Source organism: Ranitomeya variabilis, chromosome 4, assembly GCF_051348905.1.
Source record: "Ranitomeya variabilis isolate aRanVar5 chromosome 4, aRanVar5.hap1, whole genome shotgun sequence".
In the NCBI taxonomy this organism is placed as follows: Eukaryota; Metazoa; Chordata; class Amphibia; order Anura; family Dendrobatidae; genus Ranitomeya; species Ranitomeya variabilis.
This window is the reverse complement of record NC_135235.1, coordinates 772,526,130-772,548,702: the sequence shown is the minus strand read 5'-3', so window position 1 is coordinate 772,548,702 and position 22,573 is coordinate 772,526,130. Positions and strand designations below refer to the sequence as shown.

General features: G+C 45.2%; 2 protein-coding genes across 2 annotated transcripts in view; both read left to right on the top strand.

Annotated features, from left to right (window-relative positions):
* LOC143766955 (oocyte zinc finger protein XlCOF8.4-like) overlaps positions 1-22,573 on the top strand; it is a 1,046,781-nt gene that overhangs the window by 421,163 nt on the left and 603,045 nt on the right. The gene's annotated exons all lie outside the window — the stretch shown is intronic.
* LOC143766945 (uncharacterized) overlaps positions 1-22,573 on the top strand; it is a 45,827-nt gene that overhangs the window by 574 nt on the left and 22,680 nt on the right. The window lies entirely within an intron of this gene.

Below are 22,573 nucleotides of genomic sequence, written 5' to 3'. Positions count from 1 at the left end.
TGGAGCAGTGCTCACGGTCTAGTTCACCGCCTATTTTGACCTTAATGACCTTGCCGTTTTTTGCAATTCTGACCAGTGTCCCTTTATGAGGTAATAACTCAGGAACGCTTCAACGGATCATAGCGGTTCTGAGATTGTTTTTTCGTGACATATTGGGCTTCATGTTAGTGGTAAATTTAGGTCGATAATTTCTGAGTTTATTTGTGAAAAAAACGGAAATTTGGCGAAAATTTTGAAAATTTTGCAATCTTCACATTTTGAATTTTTATTCTGTTAAACCAGAGAGTTATGTGACACAAAATAGTTAATAAATAACATTACCCACATGTCTACTTTACATCAGCACAATTTTGGAAACAATTTTTTTTTTTTGCTAGGAAGTTATAAGGGTTAAAATTTGACCAGTGATTTCTCATTTTTACAACAAAATTTACAAAACCATTTTTTTAGGGACCACCTCACATTTGAAGTCAGTTTGAGGGTTCTATATGGCTGAAAATACCCAAAAGTGACACCATTCTAAAAACTGCACCCGTCAAGGTGCTCAAAACCACAGTCAAGAAGTTTATTAACCCTTCAGGTGTTTCACAGCAGCACAAGCAACATGGAAGGAAAAAAATTACATTTAACTTTTTAGTCACAAAAATGATCTTTTCGCAACAATTTTTTTATTTTCTTAAGGGTAAAAGGAGAAACTGGACCATGAACATTGTTGTCCAATTTGTCCTGAGTACGCTGATATCTCATATGTGGGGGTAAACCACTGTTTGGGCGCACGGTGTTGTGATTTTGCTTTTTGCTCCCTCTAGTGGTCATTAGTGATTTGACTCTGGAGCTTCTGTCTTTTCCTATATCCTCACCTGGGCCGTTAGTTCAGGGGCGTTGCTATATTTGCTCCCTGGACCTTCAGTTCTATGCCTGGCATCGTGGAAATCAGAGCTAATCTGTTGTGCTCTTGTCCTATGATCCTGGTTCCTGTATTTCAAGCTAAGTCTGCTTCCTTGCTTTTTGCTTTTGTTTAGTTTGGTATTTTTGTCCAGCTTGTTCCAATCTGTATCCTGACCTTTGCTGGAAGCTCTAGGGGGCTGGTGTTCTCCTCCCGGACCGTTAGACGGTTCGGGGGTTCTTGAATCTCCAGCGTGGATTTTTATAGGGTTTTTGTTGACCAGATAAGTTATCTTGCTTTATTCTGCTATTAGTAAGCTGGCCTCTCTATTTGCTGAACCTGGTTCATTTCTGTGTTTGTCATTTCCTCTTACCTCACCGTTATTATTTGTGGGGGGCTTGTATCTTGCTTTGGGGTCCCTTTCTCTGGAGGCAAGAGAGGTCTTTGTTTTCTTCTCCTAGGGGTAGTTAGATTCTCCGGCTGGCGCGAGTCATCTAGCGATCACCGTAGGCATGATCCTACCATGATGACTACTTCTAGTGTTGGCGTTAGGAGTAGCTATTTGGTCAACCCAGTTACCACAGCCCTATGAGCTGGATTTTTGTATCTTGCAGACTTACACGTTCCTCTGAGACCCTGTCCACTGGGGTCATAACAGTATGCCAGGCCAGTATTAAATGTTTAATGCATTGCAGAAGTGGGATTATAAGAAAGAAAATTTTGAGGTTTTTTTTTCCCTCTCTCATTTTTTTTTTTTTCTTTTCCCCTTTACCTCAGAGTGGCTTAAGCTTGCTGCAGACATGAATGTCCAGACCTTGATTACAAGTGTGGACCAGCTTGCCGCTCGTGTGCAGGGTATACAAGATTATGTTACCAGAAATCCTAGGTCTGAACCCAAGATTCCGATTCCTGAACTGTTTTCAGGAGACCGATTTAAGTTTAGGAATTTCAGGAATAATTGTAAATTGTTTTTGTCCCTGAAACCTTGTTCGTCTGGAGACTCTGCTCAACAAGTAAAAATTGTTATTTCATTCTTACGGGGTGACCCTCAAGATTGGGCTTTTTCGTTGGCGCCAGGAGATCCGGCATTGGCTGATATTGATGCGTTTTTTCTGGCGCTCGGTTTACTTTATGAGGAACCCAATCTTGAGATTCAGGCAGAGAAAGCCTTGCTGGCTATGTCTCAGGGCCAGGACGAGGCTGAGGTGTATTGCCAAAAATTTCGGAAATGGTCCGTGCTGACACATTGGAACGAGTGTGCACTGGCCGCTAATTTTAGAAATGGCCTTTCTGAGGCCATTAAGAATGTTATGGTGGGTTTTCCCATTCCCACAGGTCTGAATGATACCATGTCCCTGGCTATTCAAATTGACCGGCGGTTGCGGGAGCGCAAAACCGCAAATTCCCTCATGTTGTTGTCTGAACAGACACCTGATGTGATGCAATGTGATAGAAAAACCGCAAATTCCCTCATGGTGTTGTCTGAACGGACACCTGATTTGATGCAATGTGATAGAATCCTGACTAGAAATGAGAGGAAAATTCATAGACGCCGGAATGGCTTGTGCTACTACTGTGGTGATTCTACACATGTTATCTCAGCATGCTCTAAACGTATATCTAAGGTTGTTAGTCCTGTCACCGTTGGTAATTTGCATCCTAAGTTTATTCTGTCTGTAACTTTGATTTGCTCACTGTCATCTTATCCTGTCATGGCGTTTGTAGATTCAGGTGCTGCCCTGAGTCTTATGGATCTCTCATTTGCTAAGCGCTGTGGTTTTATTCTTGAACCATTAGAAAATCCTATCCCTCTTAGGGGTATTGATGCTACGCCATTAGCAGAAAATAAACCGCAGTATTGGACACAGGTTACCATGTGCATGACTCCTGAACACCGCGAGGTGATACGTTTTCTCGTTCTACATAAAATGCATGATTTGGTTGTTTTGGGGCTGCCATGGTTACAGACCCATAATCCAGTCCTTGACTGGAAGGCTATGTCAGTGTCTAGTTGGGGCTGTCGTGGTATTCATGAGGATTCCCTGCCTGTGTCTATTGCTTCTTCTACGCCTTCGGAAGTTCCGGAGTATTTGTCTGATTATCAGGATGTCTTTAGCGAGTCCAGGTCCAGTCCATTGCCTCCTCATAGGGAATGTGACTGTGCAATAGATTTGATTCCAGGCAGTAAATTTCCTAAGGGAAGACTGTTTAATCTGTCGATACCTGAACATACCGCTATGCGTTCATATATCAAGGAGTCTCTGGAGAAAGGACACATCCGTCCGTCTTCTTCCCCTCTTGGTGCGGGATTCTTTTTTGTGGCTAAAAAGGACGGATCTTTGAGGCCTTGTATTGACTATCGGCTTTTAAATAAGATCACTGTCAAATTTCAGTATCCTTTGCCGCTGTTATCTGACTTGTTTGCCCGGATTAAAGGTGCCAAGTGGTTTACCAAGATAGACCTTCGTGGTGCGTACAACCTTGTGCGCATTAAGCAAGGGGATGAATGGAAAACCGCATTCAATACGCCCGAAGGTCATTTTGAGTACTTGGTGATGCCTTTTGGGCTCTCTAATGCCCCTTCAGTTTTTCAGTCCTTTATGCATGACATTTTCCGGAACTATCTGGATAAATTTTTGATCGTTTATCTGGATGATATTCTGTTTTTTTCTGATAATTGGGACTCGCATGTGGAGCAGGTCAGGATGGTCTTTAAAATTTTGCGTGAAAATTCTTTGTTTGTCAAGGGCTCAAAGTGTCTTTTTGGTGTACAGAAGGTTCCCTTTTTGGGGTTCATTTTTTCCCCTTCTGCTGTGGAGATGGACCCAGTCAAGGTCCGAGCTATTCTTGATTGGACTCAGCCCTCGTCAGTTAAGAGTCTTCAGAAGTTCTTGGGTTTCGCTAACTTCTACCGTCGTTTTATCGCTAACTTTTCTAGCATTGTGAAACCTTTGACGGATATGACCAAGAAGGGCTCCGATGTGGTTAATTGGGCTCCTGCTGCCGTGGAGGCTTTCCAGGAGTTGAAACGTCGGTTTACTTCGGCGCCTGTTTTGTGCCAGCCTGATGTCTCGCTTCCCTTTCAGGTTGAGGTGGATGCTTCAGAGATTGGAGCAGGGGCCGTTTTGTCGCAGAGAGGCCCTGGTTGCTCTGTTATGAGACCTTGCGCCTTTTTCTCTAGGAAGTTTTCGCCTGCGGAGCGAAATTATGATGTGGGCAATCGGGAGTTGTTGGCCATGAAATGGGCATTTGAGGAGTGGCGTCATTGGCTCGAGGGTGCTAAGCATCGTGTGGTGGTCTTGACTGATCACAAAAATCTGATGTATCTCGAGTCTGCTAAACGCCTGAATCCTAGACAGGCCCGCTGGTCATTGTTTTTCTCCCGTTTTGACTTTGTTGTCTCGTATTTACCAGGTTCAAAGAATGTGAAGGCCGATGCTCTTTCCAGGAGCTTTGTGCCTGATGCTCCTGGAGTCGCTGAACCTGTTGGTATTCTTAAGGATGGTATTATCTTGTCAGCTATTTCTCCAGATCTGCGACGTGTGTTGCAGAGATTTCAGGCTGATAGGCCTGATTCTTGTCCACCTGACAGACTGTTTGTGCCTGATAAGTGGACCAGCAGAGTCATTTCCGAGGTTCATTCCTCGGTGTTGGCAGGTCACCCAGGAATTTTTGGCACCAGAGATCTGGTGGCCAGATCCTTTTGGTGGCCTTCCTTGTCTAGGGATGTGCGGTCATTTGTACAGTCCTGTGGGACTTGTGCTCGAGCTAAGCCTTGCTGTTCTCGTGCCAGCGGGTTGCTCTTGCCCTTGCCTGTCCCTAAGAGACCTTGGACACATATCTCCATGGATTTCATTTCTGATCTTCCGGTGTCTCAAGGCATGTCTGTTATCTGGGTGATATGTGATCGCTTCTCCAAGATGGTCCATTTGGTTCCTTTGCCTAAGCTGCCTTCCTCTTCCGATCTGGTTCCTGTGTTTTTCCAGAACGTGGTTCGTTTGCACGGCATCCCTGAGAATATTGTGTCAGACAGAGGATCCCAGTTCGTTTCCAGATTCTGGCGATCCTTTTGTAGTAGGATGGGCATTGACTTGTCGTTTTCGTCTGCTTTCCATCCTCAGACTAATGGACAGACGGAGCGAACTAATCAGACTTTGGAGGCTTATTTGAGGTGTTTTGTCTCTGCTGATCAGGACGATTGGGTGACCTTCTTGCCGTTGGCTGAGTTTGCCCTTAATAATCGGGCTAGTTCCGCCACCTTGGTTTCGCCGTTTTTCTGCAACTCTGGTTTCCACCCTCGTTTTTCTTCGGGTCATGTGGAACCTTCTGACTGCCCTGGGGTGGATTCTGTGGTGGATAGGTTGCAGCGGATCTGGAATCTTGTGGTGGACTACTTGAAGTTGTCACAGGAGAGGGCTCAGCGCTTTGCCAACCGCCGCCGCGGTGTGGGTCCCCGACTACGTGTTGGGGATTTGGTGTGGCTTTCTTCCCGCTTTGTTCCTATGAAGGTTTCCTCTCCCAAATTTAAACCTCGTTTTATTGGTCCTTACAAGATATTGGAAATCCTTAATCCTGTATCCTTTCGCCTGGATCTTCCTGTGTCGTTTGCTATCCACAACGTGTTTCATAGGTCCTTGTTGCGGCGGTACGTTGTGCCTGTGGTTCCTTCTGCTGAGCCTCCTGCTCCGGTGTTGGTTGAGGGCGAGTTGGAGTACGTGGTGGAGAAGATCTTGGATTCTCGTCTCTCCAGGCGGAGGCTTCAGTACCTGGTCAAGTGGAAGGGCTATGGTCAGGAAGATAATTCCTGGGTGGTCGCCTCTGATGTTCATGCGGCCGATTTAGTTTGTGCCTTTCACGCCGCTCGCCCTGATCGCCCTGGTGGTCGTGGTGAGGGTTCGGTGACCCCTCACTAAGGGGGGGGGGTACTGTTGTGATTTTGCTTTTTGCTCCCTCTAGTGGTCATTAGTGATTTGACTCTGGAGCTTCTGTCTTTTCCTATATCCTCACCTGGGCCGTTAGTTCAGGGGCGTTGCTATATTTGCTCCCTGGACCTTCAGTTCTATGCCTGGCATCGTGGAAATCAGAGCTAATCTGTTGTGCTCTTGTCCTATGATCCTGGTTCCTGTATTTCAAGCTAAGTCTGCTTCCTTGCTTTTTGCTTTTGTTTAGTTTGGTATTTTTGTCCAGCTTGTTCCAATCTGTATCCTGACCTTTGCTGGAAGCTCTAGGGGGCTGGTGTTCTCCCCCCGGACCGTTAGACGGTTCGGGGGTTCTTGAATCTCCAGCGTGGATTTTTATAGGGTTTTTGTTGACCAGATAAGTTATCTTGCTTTATTCTGCTATTAGTAAGCTGGCCTCTCTTTGCTGAACCTGGTTCATTTCTGTGTTTGTCATTTCCTCTTACCTCACCGTTATTATTTGTGGGGGGCTTGTATCTTGCTTTGGGGTCCCTTTCTCTGGAGGCAAGAGAGGTCTTTGTTTTCTTCTCCTAGGGGTAGTTAGATTCTCCGGCTGGCGCGAGTCATCTAGCGATCACCGTAGGCATGATCCCCGGCTACTTCTAGTGTTGGCGTTAGGAGTAGCTATTTGGTCAACCCAGTTACCACAGCCCTATGAGCTGGATTTTTGAATCTCGCAGACTTACACGTTCCTCTGAGACCCTGTCCACTGGGGTCATAACAGCACGGCAGGGCTCGGAAGGGAAGGAGCGCCATTTGACTTTTTGAATGAAAAATTGGCTCCAATCTTTAGCGGACACCATGTCGCGTTTGGAGAGCCCCCGTGTGCCTAAACATTGGAGCTCCCCCACAAGTGACCCCGTTTTGGAAACTAGACCCCCCAAGGAACTTATCTGGAAGCATAGTAAGCACTTTAAACCCCCAGGTGCTTCACAACTTAATCCGTAAAAATAAAAAAAGTACTTTTTTTTCGCAAAAAAATTATTTTAGCCTCAATTTTTTCATTTTCATATGGGCAACAGGATAAAATGGATCCTAAAATTTGTTGGGAAATTTCTCCTGAGTACGCCGATACCTCACATGTGGGGGTAAACCACTGTTTGGGTGCACGGCAAGGCTCGGAAGGGAAGGCGCGCCATTTGACTTTTTGAATGGAAAATTAGCTCCAATCGTTAGCGGACACCATGTCGCGTTTGGGGAGCCCCTGTGTTCCTAAACATTGGAGCTCCCCTACAAATGACCCCATTTTGGAAACTAGACCCCCCAAGGAACGTATCTAGATGCATAGTGAGCACTTAAAACCCCCAGGTGCTTCACAGAAGTTTATAACGCAGAGCCATGAAAATAAAAAAATATTTTTCTTTCCTCAAAAATGAATTTTAGCCTGGAATTTTTTATTTTCCCAAGGGTAATAGGAGAAATTGAACTGCAAATGTTGTTGTCCAGTTTGTCCTGAGTACGATGATACCTCATATGTGGGGGTAAACCACTGTTTGGGCGCACGGCAGGGCTTGGAAGGGAAGGCACGCCATTTGGCTTTTTGAATGGAAAATTAGCTTCAATCATTAGCGGACACCATGTCGCGTTTGGAGAGCCCCTGTGTGCCTAAACATTGGAGCTCCCGCACAAGTTACCCCATTTTGGAACCTAGACCTCCCAAGGAACTAATGTAGATGTGTGGTGAGCACTTTGAACCCCCAAGTGCTTCACAGAAGTTTATAACGCAGAGCCATGAAAATAAAAAGTAATTTTTCTTTTCTCAAAAATGATATTTTAGCCCACAATTTTTTATTTTCCCAAGGGTAACAGGAGAAATTGGACCCCAAAAGTTGTTGTCCAGTTTCTCCTGAGTATGCTGATACCCCATATGTGAGGGTAAACCACTGTTTTGGCACACGTCGGGGTTCAGAAGGGAAGTAGTGACGTTTTGAAATGCAGACTTTGATGGAATGCTCTGCGGGCGTCATGTTGCGTTTGCAGAGTCCCTGATGTGCCTAAACAGTAGGAACTCCCCACAAGTGACCCCATTTTGGAAACTATACCCCCCAAGGAACTTATCTAGATATGTGGTGAGCACTTTCAACCCCCAAGTGCTTCAAATAAGTTTGTAACGCAGAGCTGTGAAAATAAAAAATAATTGTTCTTTCCTCAAAAATTATGTTTTAGCAAGTAATTATTTTTTTTCGCAAGGGTAAAAGGAGAAATTGGACACCAATAGTTGTTCCCCAGTTTGTCCTGAGTACGCTGGTACCCCATATGTGGGGGTAAACCACTGTTTGGGCGCACGTCGGGGCTTGGAAGGGAGGGAGCACCATTTGACTTTTTGAACGCAAGATTGGCTGGAATCAATGGTGGCGCCATGTTGCGTTTGGAGACCCCTGATGTGCCTAAACAGTGGAAACCCCTCAATTCTAACTTCAACACTAACCCAACACACCCCTAACCCTAATCCCAACTGTAGCCATAACCCTAACCACAACCCTAACCTCAACACACCCGTAACCCTAATCCCAACCCTAATCCTAACCCTAATCCCAACCCTAACCCTAATCCCAACCCTAACCACAACTGTAACCCCAACACACCCCTAAACCTATCCTTAACCCTAACCACAAGCCTAATCTTAACCCTATTTCCAACCCCAGCCCTAATTCCAACCCTAACTCTAATTCCAACCCTAAGGCTATGTGCCCACTTTGCGGATTCATGTGAGATTTTTCCGCACCATTTTTTGAAAAATCCGCAGGTAAAAGACACTACGTTTTACCTGCGGATTTACAGCGGATTTACAGTGTTTTTTTGTGCGGATTTCACCTGCAGATTCCTATTGAGGAACAGGTGTAAAACGCTGCGGAATCCGCACAAAATTGACATGCTGCGGAAAATACAACACAGCATTTCCACACGGTATTTTCCGCACCATGGGCACAGCGGATTTGGTTTTCCATGGGTGTACATGGTACTGTAAACCTGATGGAAAACTGCTACGAATTCGCAGCGGCCAATCCGTTGCGGATCCGCGGCCAATCCTGTTATGACCCCAATGGCGAGGGTCTCAGAGGAACGTGGAAGTCTGCAGAATACAAAAATCCAGCTCATAGGGCAGTGGTAACTGGGTTGACCATATATCTACTCCTAACGCCAACACTAGAAGTAGCCGGGGATCATTCCTACGTTGATTCTAGATGACACGCGCCAGCCGGAGAATCTAGCTACCCCTAGTAGAGGAAAACAAAGACCTTTCTTGCCTCCAGAGAAGGGGACCCCAAAGCTGGATAGAAGCCCCCCACAAATAATGACGGTGAGGTAAGAGGAAATGACAAACACAGAAATGAACCAGGTTTAGCACAGAGAGGCCCGCTTACTGATAGCAGAATAAAGAAAGGTAACTTATATGGTCAACAAAAACCCTATCAAAATCCACACTGGAAATTCAAGAACCCCGGAACCGTCTAACGGTCCGGGGGGAGAACACCAGCCCCCCTAGAGCTTCCAGCAAAGGTCAGGATATAGTTTTGGAACAAGCTGGACAAAAATACAAAACCAAAACAAATAGCAAAAAGCAAAAGGCAGACTTAGCTGATATAACTGGAACCAGGATCAGTAGACAAGAGCACAGCAGACTAGCTCTGATAACTACGTTGCCAGGCATTGAACTGAAGGTCCAGGGAGCTTATACAGCAACACCCCTAACTAACGACCCAGGTGCGGATAAAAGGAATGACAGAAAAACCAGAGTCAAAAAACTAGTAACCACTAGAGGGAGCAAAAAGCAAATTCACAACACAATCCGCTGCGGATCCGCGGCCAATCCGCTGTGGATTCGCAGCCAAATCCGCACTGTGTGCACATGCCCTACCCCTAACCCTACCCCTAACCCTAACCCTACCCCTACCCCTAACCCTAGTTCTAACCCTAGTTCTAACCCTAACCCTAGTAGAAAAAGAAAAAAATATATTTTATTTATTTTTATTATTGTCCCTACCTATGGGGGTGATAAAGGGGGGGTCATTTACTATTTTTTTTATTTTGATCACTGTGATAGGCTATATCGCAGTGATCAAAATATATCTGAAATGAATGTGCCGGCCGGCAGATTCGGCGGGCGCACTGCGCATGCGCCCGCCATTTTGGAAGATGGCGGCGCCCATGGAGAAGACGGACGGACACCAGGAGGCCGGGTAAGTATGAGGGGGGGGGTGATCGGATCACGGGGGGGGGACCGGAGCACAGGGGGAGCGGACAGGACGACGGGGGGAGCGGACAGGACGACTTAGGGGAGCGGACCACATAACAGAGGACTGGGGAGGAGATCGGTGGGTGTGGGAGGGGTACAGATTAGGTTTTCCAGCCATGGCCGATGATATTGCAGCATCGGCCATGGCTGGATTGTAATATTTCACCGTTTTTTGGGGTGAAATATTACAAATCGCTCTGATTGGCAGTTTCACTTTCAACAGCCAATCAGAGCGATCGTAGCCACGAGGGGGTGAAGCCACCCCCCCTGGGCTGAAGCACCACTCCCCCTGTCCCTGCAGATCGGGTGAAATTGGAGTTAACCTTTCACCCAATCTGCAGGGACGCGATCCCTCCATGACGCATACGCTGCGTCACAGGTTGGATTGGCACCGACTTTCATGATGCAGCGTATGCGTCAAAGGTCGGGAAGGGGTTAAGGTTTGCTGCACTATTGTGGCTTATAACAAAAGTTATGTACCGCCACATGTAACCGGAAAGTTCCTGACTCTGCACAATGCAGAAGAAGCATTCATAAAGTGTTGTGCCTGCTATCTGATCTATATACTTCTCATCAAGTTCTTGTTAAGTAAAGTCTATTTTTGAACTTTGGTCTCCCTCATTCATCTCCATACCATCTGGTCTGGGCCTACAACGATAGCATGCAATCTGCAGAGTCAGGAGATATGACTGCCAAATATATATATATACTATAAGAAGAGCCCGGCATTGCCGGGGTATAGTAACTGACTGTGGTTAGTTATAACAAATTATAATGATTATCCTCCATCCCATAGTCCAGTGCACATATACTCATCATTAGTGTTGAGCATTCCGATGCTGCAAATATCGGGTATCAGCCGATATTTGCTGTATCGGAATTCCGATACCGAGTTCCGATATTTTTTCGATATCGGAAATCGGAAGTGTGCGGTGCGTATGGTTCCCAGGGTGTGAAGGAGAGGAGACTCTCCTTCAGGCCCTGGGATCCATATTCATGTAAAAAATAAATAATAAAAATAAAAAATATTGATATACTCACCCCTTGTTATGACCCCAATGGCAGAGGGTCTCAGAAGTAGTACCAAGTCTGCAAACACAAAAAGCTAGCTCATAGGGAGTGGTAACTAGGCTGACCGTATACCTGATCCTAACACCACAAATAACAGCAGCCGGGGAACGTACCTACGTTGGTTCTAGACGTCTCGCGCCAGCCGGAGAACTAACTAACCCTAGAAGGGAAAAGATAGACCTTTCTTGCCTCCAGAGAAAAGACCCCAAAAGTTGGATACAAGCCCCCAACAAATAATAACGGTGAGGTAAGAAGAAAAGACAAACGTAAGAATGAACTAGGTATTTAGCAAAGAGAGGCCCACTGACTAATAGCAGAATATAGTAAGATGTCTTATACGGTCAGCAAAAAAACCCTAACAAAATTTCCACGCTGGATATTCAAGAACCCCCGAACCGTCTAACGGCCCGGGGGGAGAATACCAGCCCCCTAGAGCTTCCAGCAATATCAGGAATCACATTTAGTACAAGCTGGACAAAAATCTAAACAATGCAAATAGCCAAAAAACAAGAAAGCAGGACTTAGCTTAGTTTTGCAAGAACCAGGACAGCAGACTGGAGTAAACAGAAAGGATCTGATTACAACGATGCCAGGCACCAGACTGAAAGTCCAGGAAGCTTACATAGCAACACCCCTGAACTAACGAGCCAGGAAGAACCCAAGCTGAGGAAAGAAACTCAAGATGTCATGTCGCTAGTGACCACAAGAGGGAGCCAAATAATCCAATTCACAACACCCCTCCAGCAGCCCCTGGCTCTTAGCGGTGCCTCCGTTCCTAAGAATGCAGGGAGTGAATGACCTTCGATGACGTCACGGCTTGTGTTTGGTCGCGTGAGCGGTCACATGAGCGGTCACGCGACCAATCACAAGCCGCGACGTCATCGAAGGTCCTTCACTCTGCATTCTTAGGAACAGAGGCAGACGCTTGGACTGGTGAGAGCCGGGGCCGTCAGAGGGGTGAGTATATCAATATTTTTTATTTTTATTCTTTATTTTATACATGAATATGGATCCCAGGGCCTGAAGGAGAGTTTCCTCTCCTTCAGACCCTGGGAACCATTCCGATATTTTGTGTCCCATTGATATGCATTGGTATCGGGTATCAGTATCGGCGATATCCGATATTTTTTGGATATTGGCCGATCCAATCCGATACCGATACATTTGCATATCAGAAGGTATTGCTCAACACTACTCATCATACATATCCTCCATCCCATAGTCCAGTGCCCATATACTATTATTATTATTACTTATTTATATGGCACCATTGATTCCATGGTGCAGTACATGAGAAGAGGTTACATACAAATTACAGATATCACTTACAGTAAACTAACAATCACAGACTGATACAGAGGGGCGAGGACCCTGCCCTTGCGGTCTTACATTCTACAGGATGGTGGGGAAGGAGACAGTAGGTAGGGGGGTTGTAGCAGCTTTGGTAGTGGTGAGTGTTGTGAAATTGGATTTTGGGCTCCCCCGGTGGCCACTGGTGGAATTGAACTGGTGAGCTTCATCCTCTCTGTTCACCTGTTTCCATCAGGATGTGGGAGTCGCTATTTAGCCTTGCTCCTCTGTCACTTCCATGCCGGTCAACATTGTAATCAGAAGCCTTTCTGTGCATGTTCCTGCTGCTAGACAACTCCCAGCTAAGTTGGACTTTAGTCCTTGTTTGTTTTTGCATTTTGTTCCAGTTCACAGCTGTAGTTTCGTTTCTGTGTCTGGAAAGCTCTTGTGATCTGAAATTGCCACTCTGATGTTATGAGTTAATACTAGAGTCTTAAAGTAATTTCAGGATGGTGTTTTGGGTTTTCAGCTGACCATGAAAGTGCCCTTTCTGTCTTCCTGCTATCTAGTAAGCGGACCTCAATTTTGCTAAACCTATTTTCATACTACGTTTGTCATTTCATCTAAAATCACCGCCAATATTTGTGGGGGCCTCTGTCTGCCTTTCGGGGAAATTTCTCTAGAGGTGAGCCAGGACTATATTTTCCTCTGCCAGGATTGGTTAGTCCTCCGGCCGGCGCTGGGCGTCTAGGGATAAAACGCAGGCTACGCTACCCGGCTACTGTTAGTTGTGCGGCAGGTTTAGTTCATGGTCAGTTTAGTTTCCATCCTTCCAAGAGCTAGTTCTTATGTTTGCTGGGCTATGTTCTCTTGCCATTGAGAACCATAACAGTTTGACCGGCCAACAAAGGGTTAAATTAATTGACAGAGAAAGGAGAGAAAAGAGAAGTCTGCTGAAGGTTTTTTTTTTTTTTTTTTTTTCCTTCAGTTCTGAGTGTGCTTGTAATTGAATCTCTTGCAAGTCTGCCTATATTGCAGCCTTTCTCTCTCTCTCTCCTTCTAATCCTGGAATGGCTCTGTGTTCACCTGTTTAAAATGGATATTCAGAGTTTAGCTGCAGGTTTGAATAATCTCACCACGAAAGTTCAAAATTTACAAGATTTTGTTGTTCATGTTCCTATATCTGAACCTAGAATTCCTTTGCCTGAATTTTTCTCGGGGAATAGATCTTGCTTTCAAAATTTCAAAAATAATTGCAAGTTGTTTTTGTCCCTGAAATCTCGCTCTGCTGGAGATCCTGCTCAGCAGGTCAGGATTGTGATTTCCTTGCTCCGGGGCGACCCTCAGGATTGGGCTTTTGCATTGGCTCCAGGGGATCCTGCGTTGCTCAATGTGGATGCGTTTTTTCTGGCCTTGGGGTTGCTTTATGAGGAACCTCAGTTAGAACTTCAGGCGGAAAAGGCCTTGATGTCCCTATCTCAGGGGCAAGACGAAGCTGAAATATACTGCCAGAAATTCCGTAAATGGGCTGTGCTTACTCAGTGGAATGAGTGCGCCCTGGCGGCGAATTTCAGAGAGGGTCTCTCTGATGCCATTAAGGATGTTATGGTGGGGTTCCCTGTGCCTGCGGGTCTGAATGAGTCCATGACAATGGCTATCCAGATCGATAGGCGTCTGCGGGAGCGCAAACCTGTGCACCATTTGGCGGTGTCTACTGAGAAGACGCCTGAGAATATGCAATGTGATAGAATTCTGTCCAGAAGTGAACGGCAGAATTTTAGACGAAAAAATGGGTTGTGCTTCTATTGCGGTGATTCAACTCATGTTATATCAGCATGCTCTAAGCGTACTAAGAAGCTTGATAAGTCTGTTTCAATTGGCACTTTACAGTCTAAGTTTATTCTATCTGTGACCCTGATTTGTTCTTTATCATCTATTACCGCGGATGCCTATGTCGACTCTGGCGCCGCTTTGAGTCTTATGGATTGGTCCTTTGCCAAACGCTGTGGGTATGATTTGGAGCCTCTTGAGACTCCTATACCCCTGAAGGGGATTGACTCCACCCCATTGGCTAGCAACAAACCACAATACTGGACACAAGTAACTATGCGGATTAATCCGGATCACCAGGAGATTATTCGCTTTCTTGTGCTGTATAACCTACATGATGTGTTGGTGCTTGGATTGCCATGGCTGCAATCTCATAACCCAGTCCTTGACTGGAAAGCTATGTCTGTGTTAAGCTGGGGATGTAAGGGGACGCATGGGGACGTACCTGTGGTTTCCATTTCATCATCTATTCCCTCTGAGATTCCTGAATTCTTGACTGAATATCGTGACGTTTTTGAAGAACCTAAGCTTGGTTCATTACCTCCGCACCGGGAGTGCGATTGTGCCATAGATTTGATTCCGGGTAGTAAATACCCTAAGGGTCGTTTATTTAATCTGTCTGTGCCTGAACATGCTGCTATGCGAGAATATATAAAGGAGTCCTTGGAAAAGGGACATATTCGTCCTTCGTCATCTCCCTTAGGAGCCGGTTTTTTCTTTGTGGCTAAGAAAGATGGCTCTTTGAGGCCGTGCATTGATTATCGGCTTTTGAATAAAATCACGGTTAAATATCAATATCCGTTGCCACTGCTGACTGATTTGTTTGCTCGCATAAAGGGGGCCAAGTGGTTCTCTAAGATAGATCTCCGTGGGGCGTATAATTTGGTGCGAATTAAGCAGGGGGATGAGTGGAAAACCGCATTTAATACGCCCGAGGGCCACTTTGAGTATTTGGTGATGCCTTTTGGTCTTTCAAATGCCCCTTCAGTTTTTCAGTCCTTTATGCATGACATTTTCCGTGATTATTTGGATAAATTTATGATTGTGTATCTGGATGATATTTTGATTTTTTCGGATGACTGGGACTCTCATGTCCAGCAGGTCAGGAGGGTTTTTCAGGTTTTGCGGTCTAATTCCTTGTGTGTGAAGGGTTCTAAGTGCGTTTTTGGGGTTCAAAAGATTTCCTTTTTGGGATATATTTTTTCCCCCTCTTCCATCGAGATGGATCCTGTCAAGGTTCAGGCTATTTGTGATTGGACGCAACCCTCTTCTCTTAAGAGTCTTCAGAAATTTTTGGGCTTTGCTAACTTTTATCGTCGATTTATTGCTGGTTTTTCTGATGTTGTTAAACCATTGACTGATTTGACTAAGAAGGGTGCTGATGTTGCTGATTGGTCCCCTGCTGCTGTGGAGGCCTTTCGGGAGCTTAAGCGCCGCTTTTCTTCCGCCCCTGTGTTGCGTCAGCCTGATGTTGCTCTTCCTTTTCAGGTTGAGGTCGACGCTTCTGAAATCGGAGCTGGGGCGGTTTTGTCGCAGAGAAGTTCCGATTGCTCCGTGATGAGACCTTGTGCTTTTTTCTCGCGTAAATTTTCGCCCGCCGAGCGGAATTATGATGTGGGGAATCGGGAGCTTTTGGCCATGAAGTGGGCTTTTGAGGAGTGGCGTCATTGGCTTGAGGGGGCTAGACATCAGGTGGTGGTATTGACTGACCACAAAAATCTAATTTATCTTGAGTCCGCCAGACGCCTGAATCCGAGACAGGCGCGCTGGTCGTTGTTTTTCTCTCGGTTTAATTTTGTGGTGTCCTACCTGCCGGGTTCTAAGAATGTTAAGGCGGATGCCCTTTCTAGGAGTTTTGAGCCTGACTCCCCTGGTAATTCTGAACCTACAGGTATCCTTAAGGATGGAGTGATATTGTCTGCCGTTTCTCCAGACCTGCGGCGGGCCTTGCAGGAGTTTCAGGCGGATAGACCTGATCGTTGCCCACCTGGTAGACTGTTTGTTCCTGATGATTGGACCAGTAAAGTCATTTCTGAGGTTCATTCTTCTGCGTTGGCAGGTCATCCTGGAATCTTTGGTACCAGGGATTTGGTGGCAAGGTCCTTCTGGTGGCCTTCCCTGTCTCGAGATGTGCGAGGCTTCGTGCAGTCTTGTGACGTTTGTGCTCGGGCCAAGCCTTGTTGTTCTCGGGCTAGTGGATTGTTGTTGCCCTTGCCTATCCCGAAGAGGCCCTGGACGCACATCTCGATGGATTTTATTTCGGATCTTCCTGTTTCTCAGAAGATGTCTGTCATCTGGGTGGTGTGTGATCGTTTCTCTAAGATGGTCCATTTGGTTCCCCTGCCTAAGTTGCCTTCTTCTTCCGAGTTGGTTCCTCTGTTTTTTCAAAATGTGGTCCGTTTGCATGGTATTCCGGAGAATATCGTTTCTGACAGAGGTACCCAATTCGTGTCTAGATTTTGGCGAGCATTCTGCGCTAGGATGGGCATAGATTTGTCTTTCTCGTCTGCTTTCCATCCTCAGACTAATGGCCAGACCGAGCGGACGAATCAGACCTTGGAGACATATTTGAGGTGTTTTGTGTATGCAGATCAGGATGATTGGGTTGCTTTTTTGCCTTTAGCGGAGTTTGCCCTCAATAATCGGGCCAGCTCTGCCACCTTGGTGTCTCCCTTTTTCTGTAATTCGGGGTTTCATCCTCGATTTTCTTCTGGTCAGGTGGAATCTTCGGATTGTCCTGGAGTGGATGCTGTGGTGGAGAGGTTGCATCAGATTTGGGGGCAGGTAGTGGACAATTTGAAGTTGTCCCAGGAGAAGACTCAGCTTTTTGCCAACCGCCGGCGTCGGGTTGGTCCTCGGCTTTGTGTTGGGGACTTGGTGTGGTTGTCTTCTCGTTTTGTCCCTATGAGGGTTTCTTCTCCCAAGTTTAAGCCTCGGTTCATCGGCCCGTACAAGATATTGGAGATTCTTAACCCTGTGTCCTTCCGTTTGGACCTCCCTGCATCTTTTTCTATTCATAATGTTTTTCATCGGTCATTATTGCGCAGGTATGAGGTACCGGTTGTGCCTTCCGTTGAGCCTCCTGCTCCGGTGTTGGTTGAGGGCGAGTTGGAGTACGTTGTGGAAAAAATCTTGGACTCCCGTGTTTCCAGACGGAAACTCCAGTATCTGGTCAAATGGAAGGGATACGGTCAGGAGGATAATTCTTGGGTGACTGCCTCTGATGTTCATGCCTCCGATTTGGTCCGTGCCTTTCATAGGGCTCATCCTGATCGCCCTGATGGTTCTGGTGAGGGTTCGGTGCCCCCTCCTTGAGGGGGGGTACTGTTGTGAAATTGGATTTTGGGCTCCCCCGGTGGCCACTGGTGGAATTGAACTGGTGAGCTTCATCCTCTCTGTTCACCTGTTTCCATCAGGATGTGGGAGTCGCTATTTAGCCTTGCTCCTCTGTCACTTCCATGCCGGTCAACATTGTAATCAGAAGCCTTTCTGTGCATGTTCCTGCTGCTAGACAACTCCCAGCTAAGTTGGACTTTAGTCCTTGTTTGTTTTTGCATTTTGTTCCAGTTCACAGCTGTAGTTTCGTTTCTGTGTCTGGAAAGCTCTTGTGATCTGAAATTGCCACTCTGATGTTATGAGTTAATACTAGAGTCTTAAAGTAATTTCAGGATGGTGTTTTGATAGGGTTTTCAGCTGACCATGAAAGTGCCCTTTCTGTCTTCCTGCTATCTAGTAAGCGGACCTCAATTTTGCTAAACCTATTTTCATACTACGTTTGTCATTTCATCTAAAATCACCGCCAATATTTGTGGGGGCCTCTGTCTGCCTTTCGGGGAAATTTCTCTAGAGGTGAGCCAGGACTATATTTTCCTCTGCCAGGATTGGTTAGTCCTCCGGCCGGCGCTGGGCGTCTAGGGATAAAACGCAGGCTACGCTACCCGGCTACTGTTAGTTGTGCGGCAGGTTTAGTTCATGGTCAGTTTAGTTTCCATCCTTCCAAGAGCTAGTTCTTATGTTTGCTGGGCTATGTTCTCTTGCCATTGAGAACCATAACAGGTGAGGAGGCAGCGGGGTCAGTGCAGGCTGTAGGCTTTCCTGAAGAGGTGGGTTTTCATGTTTCTGCTGAAGGATCTGAATGTGGTTGATAGCTGGACGTGTTGGGGTACAGAATTCCAGAGGATGGAGATATTCGGAAGAAGTCTTGGAGGCGGTTGGGTGAGGGGCGAATAAGTGTGGAGGAGGGAAGGAGGTCTTGGGAGGACTGGAGATTACGTGAGGGAAGATATCGGGAGATGAGTTCACAGACGTTGATGAAGTAGTTATTTCTCATGTCGCGTGTAATGAATATCTCCTGCAGTATTGCTAATGCCGATTCCAGGGTCGGTAAATGAGACGAGAATTAGCGTTATGGAAGATGAGTCTATGAGGAACGTATTCAGCTGCCGACTCCGAGGAGGAAACTCCTTGTTGTCTGTGGCCTAAATATATAGGATTTATTAGTAGATGTAAAGAAGGAAACTAAATACTGTAAAATAATAAATCTCCTCATATGTTTCCCTTATTATCTCCAATGGTTAGACAAAAAAAAAAATTCCTTTCTTGGCGCTTCCGGAAGACAAGGATAGTTTGAAGGTTGAGATAATTTGCTCAGTACCAAATTTATTAGGACACTTCAATAAGAACAAAACAACGCATTTCAGCCCACAACGGCCTTCATCAGGTATTATATGTGCTTTTAAAAATGTTTTAAAAGAAAGTTATCTTTATAGACTGGTGACTCCTAACACATAGCAGGGGTGTGCCTGAATTAATTGGGATTAACACTCCACCCCAAGTGAGTCAGTGTGATCTTAAACCAATCCTGGCGTATCAAATGTTATAATGGTATAATAAAAAAAAAAAATTATATATATGTAAATAAATATACAAGACATATTATAAATTGTAAGGTTACACAGTAAATCCTTTCAAAAAGTATTTCAAAAACTATTAAAAGTAGAAAAACTATTAAGTAGAAAAAATAAATAAATTAAATATAATACAATAAATGAATGGATTAATTAATAAATATGCGAAGCATATTATAAACTGCAAAATTACACAGTGGTTCCTGTGATCCTTTCCACACATATTTAAAAAACAATTAAATAGCATTTTAGCAGAATTCAGAAGGGAAAAAATATACATATACTTATACGCACATACATACATATATATATATATATATATACACTTTTTTTTTCTTTTTTTTTCCCCCTTTTTCTCTCTTCTCTCCCTTTTCCCCTTCATCTTTCATTTACCTCTTCTCCCTCTCCCTCCTCCTCCCCTCTGCGGATGCGGATTCATTTTAACAGCACTTTTCCGAATGATACAGCTTTTTCGGACAATTGGTATGATATTGTGGACAATTGTTCCTATGAATTAATGAGACTTTTGATCAAAAAAAGAACAAGTTTGGCTCACAAATTTGTCCAACTTTGTGAGGCAGATTTGAATGAACTAACACAGTATAACGGGTGTGCTCTATATAATGCCTTAAATAGAGCGGTTTCAAATTCTAAACCCATTTCAGATAAAAAAACGTATTTCTATTTTCCAGCCAATCGGGAATTATCCAAAAAACAACATGAAGTTTTAAGTGTGTTGCGCACCTTTTACAATTCAAGACTACCACTAAGGGAAATCACTGACTCAAATAAATCATATATCTCTCAATATCAGTGATCTTACTGTACATGAAACTACTGAATAATCATCCATATTCACCACAGTGTTACAAGCAACCACTCCATCCCCTTCACCTGGCAGTTCACATGTATCTTTTTTAGAGATATGCCCCACTCTCCAACCTCCATTATCGGAAGTGCTTTTACCCAGACTAGAGAGTCGCTCTCTCTCAGCAACACCGCTACATACTCGGGCAAACAATCCCATAATAAATTATTTTTTACGGACCCCCTCCCAGTCAGCAAAAAGAAAAGGAGGTCCCGAGGCACTAGGGGAAAAGGAACCACCAAAAAAAACATTGACAGATGCAGAATCAATAAATCTATAAAAAACAAAACCAAAATGATTCATTCAGATTGCTTCAAAAACATTCTTGAAAACGAAAACCCAGACAAAAATAACACGATAAAAATATTCAATCTGTCAACACACAATTTGCCAACTACAGAAGAAAAAATCTTATCAAAGGGTCTAAATTACTGCCCCACACAAAAAGCAAGCGAGTTTGACCTATTCTTGGATCTCAATGAATTTGTTCGAAAACTCACTTTAAAACGTCACTTTGCAATTCAGGAGCGAACAGCAGATACAAATAAACTCACAGATAAAGAACCTGTTGATTTGAATGACCATTGCATTCACAAAGAAGTCCAACAGAGGTCCAACTTTAACCCTGTATATCACAGGGGGAGTAGTTTGGACACTTTTTATATATTAGTAGCTGATGAATTTCGCAATTTAAATTCATCAAAAAGTATAAGGAAATCCATTGACCCCAAATACAAAGCGAACCTTGTCAAACAGAGAAAAAAATATATAAACAAAGAGAAAAACACTGCAACGAGATTTTTTGATATGAAAAACAATATTTCTAGATCAGAGCAGGAAGCTCTCAAGCAATTAAAAAATAACAAAAAAATAGTCATAAGACAAGCGGACAAAGGAGGTGGAGTGGTGATTCTAGACAGAGAAATATATTTGCAGGAAGCCTACAATATTCTATCAAATGAAAAATATTATAAAAAAGTAAATATGGATCCAGCCAAAACATACAATTCAGAATACCATCTACCGTATTTTCCGGCGTATAAGACAACTGGGCGTATAAGACGACCCCCCAACTTTACCAGTTAAAATATAAAATCTTCTTAAAAGTCGGGGGTCTTCTTATACACCGTATGTCGTCTTATAGGGCCGGTGAATATGTGCCTTTTGGGGGGGGGGGGGGAGTGATCCTGATGATGACGAGGGGGCGTCTCACAGGAAAGTGAGTATCCCCCATTACCTTATCGTAGCGCTGCAGCGTGGGGGTCTCTGTGCTGGGAGCGGCGGCTGCTGTGCTGTGGTGCGGCGGCTCCTCTTCTGTGTGGGGCCTCTGTGCTGTGGTGCGGCGGCTCCTCTTCTGTGTGGGGCCTCTGTGCTGTGGGGTGGCGGCGGCGGCGTATCTTTATGCAGTTGTGGCTCCTCCGGCATCTCCTTAAGCCCTGGAGGCCCCGCCGGCAACTCCATCGGTGCAATGCAGCGGCCATTTTCCCAGAGGCAGCTCAATAGGTGCGATGCGGTGGCCTCCGGGAAAATGGCCGCTGGGGGCTGTGCATGCTCAGATTCAGATCTCGTCCCGAAATCTCGGGACACGAGATCTGAATCTGAGCAGCGGCCATTTTCCCGGAGGCCACCACATTGCACCGATGGAGTTGCCGGCGGGGCCTCCAGGGCTTAAGGAGATGCCGGAGGAGCCCCAACTGCATAAAGATACGCCGCCGCCACCCCACAGCACAGAGGCCCCACACAGAAGAGGAGCCGCCGCACCACAGCACAGCAGCCGCCGCTCCAAGCACAGAGATCCCCACGCTGCAGCGCTACGATAAGGTAATGGGGGATACTCACTTTCCTGTGAGACGCCCCCTCGTCGTCATCAGGATCACTCCCCCTCCCCACCCACCATATACACCCGGCGTACAAGACGATTCCTGGCGTATAAGACGACCCCCGACTTTTAAGAAGATTTTCAGGGGTTAAAGAGTCATCTTATACGCCGGAAAATACGGTATTTATAAATAAAGCCTATTCTCAAGATATTATCAATAAAAAAGAAACACGTTTTCTGACAAACAAAAATCCAAGCACAGCAATTTTTTACCACTTACCAAAGATCCACAAAAATCCCATAGCACCTCCAGGTAGACCAATCATCTCAGGTATCAGATCTTTGACTAGCCAGTTGTCCCATTATATAGACTTACATCTTCAGGATCTTGTAAAAAAACTACCATCTTTTCTGCTGGATTCTAACCAACTAATAAAGGAATGTAGTTCCCTAAATTGGGAAAAAGATTATTTCTTTATTACACTAGATGTGAACGCTCTATATTCAAACATAGAACACAATATGGGAATCGAAGCAGTAGCCCACTATATATCTGGGATAACAGATATGCCACCAGTCCAGAGAGATTTTCTCATAACAGGTTTAAGATTTATATTGGAGCACAATGTTTTTGAATTCCAGAGTGAGCTGTTCCTGCAGCAGTTTGGCACCGCGATGGGGACTCGGGTCGCGCCCAGTTTTGCAAA